At 47.0% G+C, this 10,190-nt stretch overlaps 1 pseudogene; it reads right to left on the minus strand.

The window, feature by feature from the left end:
* The window catches only part of LOC124020737, a 34,253-nt pseudogene extending 26,937 nt beyond the window's left edge, over positions 1–7,316 (minus strand).
* Between the last annotated feature and the right edge of the window lie 2,874 nt (positions 7,317–10,190).

Raw genomic sequence — 10,190 nt, forward strand, 5'->3', positions numbered from 1 at the left:
TTCATCCTGTGTCCTGACCTAACCACACAGCAACACCTCACACCACCTGATACCCAGGTACATACAGTTGAAGTGGGAAGTTTACATCACTTAGGTTGGAGTCATTAAATATATTTTTTTCAACCACTCCACACATTTCTTGTAAACAAACTATAGTTTTGGCAAGTCGGTTAGGACATCTACTTTGTTTTGTTTTATTTATGTATTTTGTATTTTACCTTTATTTAACTAGGCAAGTCAGTTAAGAACAAATCCTACATCCTTCTGTGTATATCAATGATGTTGCTCTTGCTGCGGGCGATTCCCTGATCCACCTCTACGCAGACGACACCATTCTATATACTTTCGGCCCGTCATTGGACACTGTGCTATCTAACCTCCAAACGAGCTTCAATGCCATACAGCACTCCTTCCGTGGCCTCCAACTGCTCTTAAACTTAAAATGCATGCTTTTCAACCGATCGCTGCCTGCACCCGCATGCCCGACTAGCATCACCACCCTGGATGGTTCCGACCTTGAATATGTGGACATCTATAAGTACCTAGGTGTCTGGCTAGACTGCAAACTCTCCTTCCAGACCCACATCAAACATCTCCAATCGAAAATCAAATCAAGAGTCGGCTTTCTATTCCGCAACAAAGCCTCCTTCACTAACGCTGCCAAGCTTACCCTAGTAAAACTGACTATCCTACCGATCCTCGACTTCGGCGATGTCATCTACAAAATGGCTTCCAACACTCTACTCAGCAAACTGGATGCAGTCTATCACAGTGCCATCCGTTTTGTCACTAAAGCACCTTATACCACCCACCACTGCAACTTGTATGCTCTAGTCGGCTGGCCCTCACTACATATTCGTCGCCAGACCCACTGGCTCCAGGTCATCTACAAGTCCATGCTAGGTAAAGCTCCGCCTTATCTCAGTTCACTGGTCACGATGGCAACACCCATCCGTAGCACGCGCTCCAGCAGGTGTATCTCACTGATCATCCCTAAAGCCAACACATCATTTGGCCGCCTTTCGTTCCAGTACTCTGCTGCCTGTGACTGGAACGAATTGCAAAAATCGCTGAAGTTGGAGACTTTTATCTCCCTCACCAACTTCAAACATCAGCTATCCGAGCAGCTAACCGATCGCTGCAGCTGTACATAGTCTATAGGAAAATAGCCCACCCATTTTCACCTACATCATCCCCATACTGTTTTTATACTGTTTTTATTTATTTATTTTTCTGCTCTTTTGCACACCAATATCTCTACCTGTACATGACCATCTGATCATTTATCACTCCAGTGTTAATCTGCAAAATTGTATTATTCACCTACCTCCTCATGCCTTTTGCACACATTGTATATAGACTGCCTATTTTTTTCTACTGTGTTATTGACTTGTTAATTGTTTATTCCATGTGTAACTCTGTGTTGTCTGTTCACACTGCTATGCTTTATCTTGGCCAGGTCGCAGTTGCAAATGAGAACTTGTTCTCAACTAGCCTTCCTGGTTAAATAAAGGTGAAATAAAACATTAAAAAAAAAAAAAAATCCTACCTATATGACCTAGGATGTCATATACTGTAGGGAATATGGTCAATATAAATGGTGCGTGTGTGTGTAGGGTATGTGTGTGTAGGGTGTCTATATGTAGGGGGTGTGTGTGTAGGGTGTCTGTATGTAGGGTGTGTGTGTGTGTGTGTTTAGGGTGTCTGTATGTAGGGTGTCTATATGTAGGGTGTGTGTGTTTAGGGTGTCTGTATGTAGCGTGTGTGTGTGTGTTTAGGGTGTCTGTATGTAGGGTGTCTATATGTAGGGTGAGTGTGTTTAGGGTGTCTGTATGTAGGGTGTGTGTGTGTGTTTAGGGTGTCTGTATGTAGCGTGTGTGTGTGTGTTTAGGGTGTCTGTATGTAGGGTGTCTATATGTAGGGTGAGTGTGTGTAGGGTGTCTGTATGTAGGGGGTGTGTGTGTTTAGGGTGTCTGTATGTAGGGTGTGTGTGTAGGGTGTCTATATGTAGGGTGTGTGTGTGTAGGGTGTCTGTATGTAGGGGGTGTGTGTGTTTAGGGTGTCTGTATGTAGGGTGTCTATATGTAGGGTGTCTGTATGTAGGGGGTGTGTGTGTTTAGGGTGTCTGTATGTAGGGTGTGTGTGTGTGTTTAGGGTGTCTGTATGTAGGGTGTCTATATGTAGGGTGAGTGTGTGTGTTTAGGGTGTCTGTGTGTAGGGTGTGTGTGTGTGTGTGTGTTTAGGGTGTCTATATGTAGGGTGTGTGTGTTTAGGGTGTCTGTGTGTAGGGGGTGTGTGTGTGTGTTTAGGGTGTCTGTATGTAGGGTGTGTCTATATGTAGTGTGTGTGTGTGTTTAGGGTGTCTATATTTAGGGTGTGTGTGTGTTTAGGGTGTCTGTATGTAGGGTGTGTGTGTGTGTGTTTAGGGTGTCTATATGTAGGGTGTGTGTGTTTAGGGTGTCTGTATGTAGGGGGTGTGTCTATATGTAGGGTGTGTGTGTCTACAGTGTGTGTCTGTATGTAGGGTGTGTGTGTCTACAGTGTGTGTCTGTATGTAGGGTGTGTGTGTGTGTAGGGTGTCTATATGTAGGGTGTGTGTGTGTAGGGTGTGTGTGTATAGGGTGTAGGGTGTGTGTGTAGGGTGTCTGTATGTAGGGTGTGTGTGTGTGTTTAGGGTGTCTGTATGTAGGGGGTGTGTCTATATGTAGGGTGTGTGTGTCTACAGTGTGTGTCTGTATGTAGGGTGTGTGTGTGTGTAGGGTGTCTATATGTAGGGTGTGTGTGTGTAGGGTGTGTGTGTATAGGGTGTAGGGTGTGTGTGTAGGGTGTCTGTGTGTAGGGTGTATGTGTAGGGTGTGTGTGTGTAGGGTGTCTGTGTGTAGGGTGTGTGTGTAGGGTGTGTGTGTGTGTTTAGGGTGTCTATATGTAGGGTGTGTGTGTTTAGGGTGTCTGTATGTAGGGGGTGTGTCTATATGTAGGGTGTGTGTGTCTACAGTGTGTGTCTGTATGTAGGGTGTGTGTGTCTACAGTGTGTGTCTGTATGTAGGGTGTGTGTGTGTGTAGGGTGTCTATATGTAGGGTGTGTGTGTGTAGGGTGTGTGTGTATAGGGTGTAGGGTGTGTGTGTAGGGTGTCTGTATGTAGGGTGTGTGTGTGTGTTTAGGGTGTCTGTATGTAGGGGGTGTGTCTATATGTAGGGTGTGTGTGTCTACAGTGTGTGTCTGTATGTAGGGTGTGTGTGTGTGTAGGGTGTCTATATGTAGGGTGTGTGTGTGTAGGGTGTGTGTGTATAGGGTGTAGGGTGTGTGTGTAGGGTGTATGTGTGTAGGGTGTGTGTGTAGGGTGTGTGTGTGTAGGGTGTCTGTGTGTAGGGTGTGTGTGTAGGGTGTGTGTGTGTGTTTAGGGTGTCTATATGTAGGGTGTGTGTGTTTAGGGTGTCTGTATGTAGGGGGTGTGTCTATATGTAGGGTGTGTGTGTCTACAGTGTGTGTCTGTATGTAGGGTGTGTGTGTCTACAGTGTGTGTCTGTATGTAGGGTGTGTGTGTGTGTAGGGTGTCTATATGTAGGGTGTGTGTGTGTAGGGTGTGTGTGTATAGGGTGTAGGGTGTGTGTGTAGGGTGTCTGTATGTAGGGTGTGTGTGTGTGTTTAGGGTGTCTGTATGTAGGGGTGTGTCTATATGTAGGGTGTGTGTGTGTGTTTAGGGTGTCTGTATGTAGGGTGTGTGTGTTTAGGGTGTCTGTATGTAGGGGTGTGTCTATATGTAGGGTGTGTGTGTCTACAGTGTGTGTCTGTATGTAGGGTGTGTGTGTCTACAGTGTGTGTCTGTATGTAGGGTGTGTGTGTGTAGGGTGTCTATATGTAGGGTGTGTGTGTGTAGGGTGTGTGTGTATAGGGTGTAGGGTGTGTGTGTAGGGTGTCTGTATGTAGGGTGTGTGTGTGTGTTTAGGGTGTCTGTATGTAGGGGGTGTCTATATGTAGGGTGTGTGTGTCTACAGTGTGTGTCTGTATGTAGGGTGTGTGTGTGTAGGGTGTGTGTGTATAGGGTGTGGGTGTGTGTAGGGTGTATGTGTGTAGGGTGTGTGTGTGGGTGTGTGTGTGTAGGGTGTCTGTGTGTAGGGTGTGTGTGTGTGTTTAGGGTGTCTATATGTAGGGTGTGTGTGTTTAGGGTGTCTGTATGTAGGGGGTGTGTCTATATGTAGGGTGTGTGTGTCTAGTGTGTGTCTGTATGTAGGGTGTGTGTGTCTACAGTGTGTGTCTGTATGTAGGGTGTGTGTGTGTGTAGGGTGTCTATATGTAGGGTGTGTGTGTGTAGGGTGTGTGTGTGTGTAGGGTGTGTGTGTAGGGTGTCTGTATGTAGGGTGTGTGTGTGTGTTTAGGGTGTCTGTATGTAGGGGTGTGTCTATATGTAGGGTGTGTGTGTCTACAGTGTGTGTCTGTATGTAGGGTGTGTGTGTGTGTGTAGGGTGTCTATATGTAGGGTGTGTGTGTGTAGGGTGTGTGTGTATAGGGTGTAGGGTGTGTGTGTAGGGTGTCTGTGTGTAGGGTGTGTGTGTAGGGTGTGTGTGTGTAGGGTGTCTGTGTGTAGGGTGTGTGTGTAGGGTGTGTGTGTGTAGGGTGTCTGTATGTGTGTGTAGGGTGTCTGTATGTAGTGTATGTTTAGGGTGTCTGTAGGGTGTAGGGGTGTGTGTGTGTGTTGTAGGGTGTCTGTATGTAGTGGTTTAGGGTGTCTATATGTAGGGTGTGTGTGTGGGTTTAGGTGGTGTGTGTGTAGGGTGTCTGTGTGTAGTGTATGTTTAGGGTGTCTATATGTAGGGTGTGTGTGTAGGGTAGGTGGTGTGTGTGTAGGGTGTGTATGTAGTGTATGTTTAGGGTGTCTATATGTAGGGTGTGTGTGTGTTAGGGTGTGTGTGTAGGGTGTGTCTATATGTAGTGTGTGTGTGTGTGTGTGTAGGGTGTCTGTGTGTAGGGTGTGTGTGTAGGGTGTGTGTGTAGGGTGTCTGTATGTAGTGTATGTTTAGGGTGTCTATATGTAGGGTGTGTGTGTGGGTAGGGTGTGTGTGTGTAGGTGTCTGGGTGTCTATATGTAGGGTGTGTGTGTAGGGTGTGTGTGTGTGTGTAGGGTGTGTGTGTGTATGTTTAGGGTGTCTGTATGTAGGGTGTGTGTGTGTAGGGTGTGTCTGTATGTAGGGTGTGTGTGTGCGTGTAGGGTGTTTGTGTGTAGGGTGTGTCTATATGTAGTGTGTGTGTGCGTAGGGGGTCTATATGTAGTGTGTCTGTATGTAGTGTGTCTATATGTAGGGTGTGTGTGTGTGTTTAGGGTGTCTGTGTGTAGGGTGTGTGTGTGTGTGTGTGTGTTTAGGGTGTCTATATGTAGGGTGTGTGTGTTTAGGGTGTCTGTGTGTAGGGGGTGTGTGTGTGTGTTTAGGGTGTCTGTATGTGGGTGTGTCTAGGTGTGTGTGTGTGTTTAGGGTGTCTATATTTAGGGTGTGTGTGTGTTTAGGGTGTCTGTATGTAGGGTGTGTGTGTGTGTTTAGGGTGTCTATATGTAGGGTGTGTGTGTTTAGGGTGTCTGTATGTAGGGGGTGTGTCTATATGTAGGGTGTGTGTGTCTACAGTGTGTGTCTGTATGTAGGGTGTGTGTGTCTACAGTGTGTGTCTGTATGTAGGGTGTGTGTGTGTGTAGGGTGTCTATATGTAGGGTGTGTGTGTGTAGGGTGTGTGTGTATAGGGTGTAGGGTGTGTGTGTAGGGTGTCTGTATGTAGGGTGTGTGTGTGTGTTTAGGGTGTCTGTATGTAGGGGGTGTGTCTATATGTAGGGTGTGTGTGTCTACAGTGTGTGTCTGTATGTAGAGTGTGTGTGTGTGTGTAGGGTGTCTATATGTAGGGTGTGTGTGTGTAGGGTGTGTGTGTATAGGGTGTAGGGTGTGTGTGTAGGGTGTCTGTGTGTAGGGTGTGTGTAATGGGTGTGTGTGTGTAGGGTGTCTGTGTGTAGGGTGTGTGTGTAGGGTGTGTGTGTAGGGTGTCTGTGTGTAGGGTGTGTGTGTGTAGGGTGTCTGTGTGTAGGGTGTGTGTGTGTGTAGGGTGTGTGTGTGTAGGGTGTGTGTGTGTAGGGTGTCTGTGTGTAGTGTGTGTGTGTAGGGTGTCTGTGTGTAGGGTGTGTGTGTAGGGTGTCTGTGTGTAGGGTGTGTGTGTGTAGGGTGTCTGTGTGTAGGGTGTGTGTGTAGGGTGTCTATATGTAGTGTGTGTGTAGGGTGTCTGTATGTAGTGTATGTTTAGGGTGTCTATATGTAGGGTGTGTGTGTAGGGTAGGTGGTGTGTGTGTAGGGTGTCTGTATGTAGTGTATGTTTAGGGTGTCTATATGTAGTGTGTGTGTAGGGTAGTGTGTGTGTAGGGTGTGTATGTAGTGTATGTTTAGGGTGTCTATATGTAGTGTGTGTGTGTGTGTGCGTAGTGTGTGTAGGGTGTGTCTATATGTAGTGTGTGTGTGTGTGTGTGTGTTTGTGTGTAGGGTGTGTCTATATGTAGTGTGTGTGTGCGTAGGGGGTCTATATGTAGTGTGTCTGTATGTAGTGTGTGTGTAGGGTGTCTATATGTAATGTGTGTAGTGTGTATGTAGTGTGTGTGTAGGGTGTCTGTAGGTAGTGTGTGTGTGTAGGGTGTCTGTAGGTAGTGTGTGTGTGTAGTGTGTGTGTAGGGTGTGTCTATATGTAGTGTGTGTGTAGGGTGTCTGTAGGTAGTGTGTGTGTAGGGTGTCTGTAGGTAGTGTGTGTGTAGGGTGTGTGTATGTAGTGTGTGTGTAGGGTGTCTGTAGGTAGTGTGTGTGTAGGGTGTCTGTAGGTAGTGTGTGTGTGTAGGGTGTGTGTATGTAGTGTGTGTGTAGGGTGTCTGTAGGTAGTGTGTGTGTAGGGTGTCTGTAGGTGGTGTGTGTGTGTGTAGGGTGTGTGTATGTAGTGTGCGTGTAGGGTGTCTGTAGGTAGTGTGTGTGTGTAGGGTGTCTGTAGGTAGTGTGTGTGTGTAGGGTGTGTGTATGTAGTGTGTGTGTAGGGTGTCTGTAGGTAGTGTGTGTGTGTAGGGTGTGTGTATGTAGTGTGTGTGTAGGGTGTGTGTATGTAGTGTGTGTGTAGGGTGTCTGTAGGTAGTGTGTGTGTAGGGGTTCTGACCCGGCTCAGTGAAGGTCTTGATAAGTTCCTCCATGGCTAACATCCAGGACACAGCCAGGTGACAGTTCTGGAGGAAGATCCAGTTACCGCTCTTCAGAGCTTCCAGAATCATCATCTCAGCTATAGGACCCTGACCCTGACCTAGAGAGATAGACCTCACCCTGGAGAGAGATACAGAGGGTTAACACTGAGAGACCCTGACCTAGAGAGATAGACCTCACCCTGGAGAGAGATACAGAGGGTTAACACTGAGAGACCCTGACCTAGAGAGATAGACCTCACCCTGGAGAGAGAGACAGAGTTAATACTGAGAGACCCTGACCTAGAGAGATAGACCTCACCCTGGAGAGAGAGACAGAGTTAATACTGAGAGACCCTGACCTAGAGAGATAGACCTCACCCTGGAGAGAGACAGAGTTAACACTGAGAGACCCTGACCTAGAGAGATAGACCTCACCCTGGAGAGAGAGACATGGAGTTAATACTGAGAGACCCTGACCTAGAGAGATAGACCTCACCCTGGAGAGAGAGACATGGAGTTAATACTGAGAGACCCTGACCTAGAGAGATAGACCTCACCCTGGAGAGAGAGACAGGGTTAATACTGAGAGACCCTGACCTAGAGAGATAGACCTCACCCTGGAGAGAGAGACAGAGTTAATACTGAGAGACCCTGACCTAGAGAGATAGACCTCACCCTGGAGAGAGACAGAGTTAATACTGAGAGACCCTGACCTAGAGAGATAGACCTCACCCTGGAGAGAGACAGAGTTAATACTGAGAGACCCTGACCTAGAGAGATAGACCTCACCCTGGAGAGAGACAGAGTTAATACTGAGAGACCCTGACCTAGAGAGATAGACACCCTGGAGAGAGACAGAGTTAATACTGAGAGACCCTGACCTAGAGAGATAGACCTCACCCTGGAGAGAGACAGAGTTAATACTGAGAGACCCTGACCTAGAGAGATAGACCTCACCCTGGAGAGAGAGAGACAGAGAGTTAATACTGAGAGACCCTGACCTAGAGAGATAGACCTCACCCTGGAGAGAGACAGAGTTAATACTGAGAGACCCTGACCTAGAGAGATAGACCTCACCCTGGAGAGAGACAGAGTTAATACTGAGAGACCCTGACCTAGAGAGATAGACCTCACCCTGGAGAGAGACAGAGTTAATACTGAGAGACCCTGACCTAGAGAGATAGACCTCACCCTGGAGAGAGACAGAGTTAATACTGAGAGACCCTGACCTAGAGAGATAGACCTCACCCTGGAGAGAGAGACAGAGTTAATACTGAGAGACCCTGACCTAGAGAGATAGACCTCACCCTGGAGAGAGACAGAGTTAATACTGAGAGACCCTGACCTAGAGAGATAGACCTCACCCTGAGAGACAGAGTTAATACTGAGAGACCTGAGAGAGATAGACCTCACCCTGGAGAGAGATACAGAGGGTTAACACTGAGAGACCCTGACCTAGAGAGATAGACCTCACCCTGGAGAGAGAGACAGAGTTAATACTGAGAGACCCTGACCTAGAGAGATAGACCTCACCCTGGAGAGAGAGACATGGGGTTAATACTGAGAGACAGAGAGTTAATACTGAGAGACAGAAAGTTAATACTGAGAGACAGAGAGTTAATACTGAGAGACAGAGAGTTAATACTGAGAGACAGAGAGTTAATACTGAGAGACAGAGTTAATACTGAGAGACAGAGAGTTAATACTGAGAGACAGAGAGTTAATACTGAGAGACAGAGAGTTAATACTGAGAGACAGAGAGTTAATACTGAGAGACAGAGAGTTAATACTGAGAGACAGAGAGTTAATACTGAGAGACAGAGATAATACTGAGAGACAGAGAGGACCCTGACCTAGAGAGATAGACCTCACTCTGGAGAGAGAGACAGAGTTAATACTGAGAGACCCTGACCTAGAGAGATAGACCTCACTCTGGAGAGAGAGACAGAGTTAATACTGAGAGACCCTGACCTAGAGAGATAGACCTCACCCTGGAGAGAGACAGAGTTAATACTGAGAGACCCTGACCTAGAGAGATAGACCTCACCCTGGAGAGAGACAGAGTTAATACTGAGAGACCCTGACCTAGAGAGATAGACCTCACCCTGGAGAGAGACAGAGTTAATACTGAGAGACCCTGACCTAGAGAGATAGACCTCACCCTGGAGAGAGACAGAGTTAATACTGAGAGACCCTGACCTAGAGAGATAGACCTCACCCTGGAGAGAGACAGAGTTAATACTGAGAGACCCTGACCTAGAGAGATAGACCTCACCCTGGAGAGAGACAGAGTTAATACTGAGAGACCCTGACCTAGAGAGATAGACCTCACCCTGGAGAGAGACAGAGTTAATACTGAGAGACCCTGACCTAGAGAGATAGACCTCACCCTGGAGAGAGACAGAGTTAATACTGAGAGACCCTGACCTAGAGAGATAGACCTCACCCTGGAGAGAGACAGAGTTAATACTGAGAGACCCTGACCTAGAGAGATAGACCTCACCCTGAGAGACAGAGAGTTAATACTGAGAGACCCTGACCTAGAGAGATAGACCTCACCCTGGAGAGAGACAGAGTTAATACTGAGAGACCCTGACCTAGAGAGATAGACCTCACTCTGGAGAGAGATACAGAGGGTTAACACTGAGAGACCGTGACCTAGAGAGATAGACCTCACCCTGGAGAGAGAGACAGAGTTAATACTGAGAGACCCTGACCTAGAGAGATAGACCTCACCCTGGAGAGAGAGACATGGGGTTAATACTGAGAGACAGAGAGTTAATACTGAGAGACAGAAAGTTAATACTGAGAGACAGAGAGTTAATACTGAGAGACAGAGAGTTAATACTGAGAGACAGAGAGTTAATACTGAGAGACAGAGTTAATACTGAGAGACAGAGAGTTAATACTGAGAGACAGAGAGTTAATACTGAGAGACAGAGAGTTAATACTGAGAGACAGAGAGTTAATACTGAGAGACAGAGAGTTAATACTGAGAGACAGAGA

Source organism: Oncorhynchus gorbuscha, unplaced genomic scaffold (assembly GCF_021184085.1).
Source record: "Oncorhynchus gorbuscha isolate QuinsamMale2020 ecotype Even-year unplaced genomic scaffold, OgorEven_v1.0 Un_scaffold_893, whole genome shotgun sequence".
Taxonomy (NCBI): Eukaryota; Metazoa; Chordata; class Actinopteri; order Salmoniformes; family Salmonidae; genus Oncorhynchus; species Oncorhynchus gorbuscha.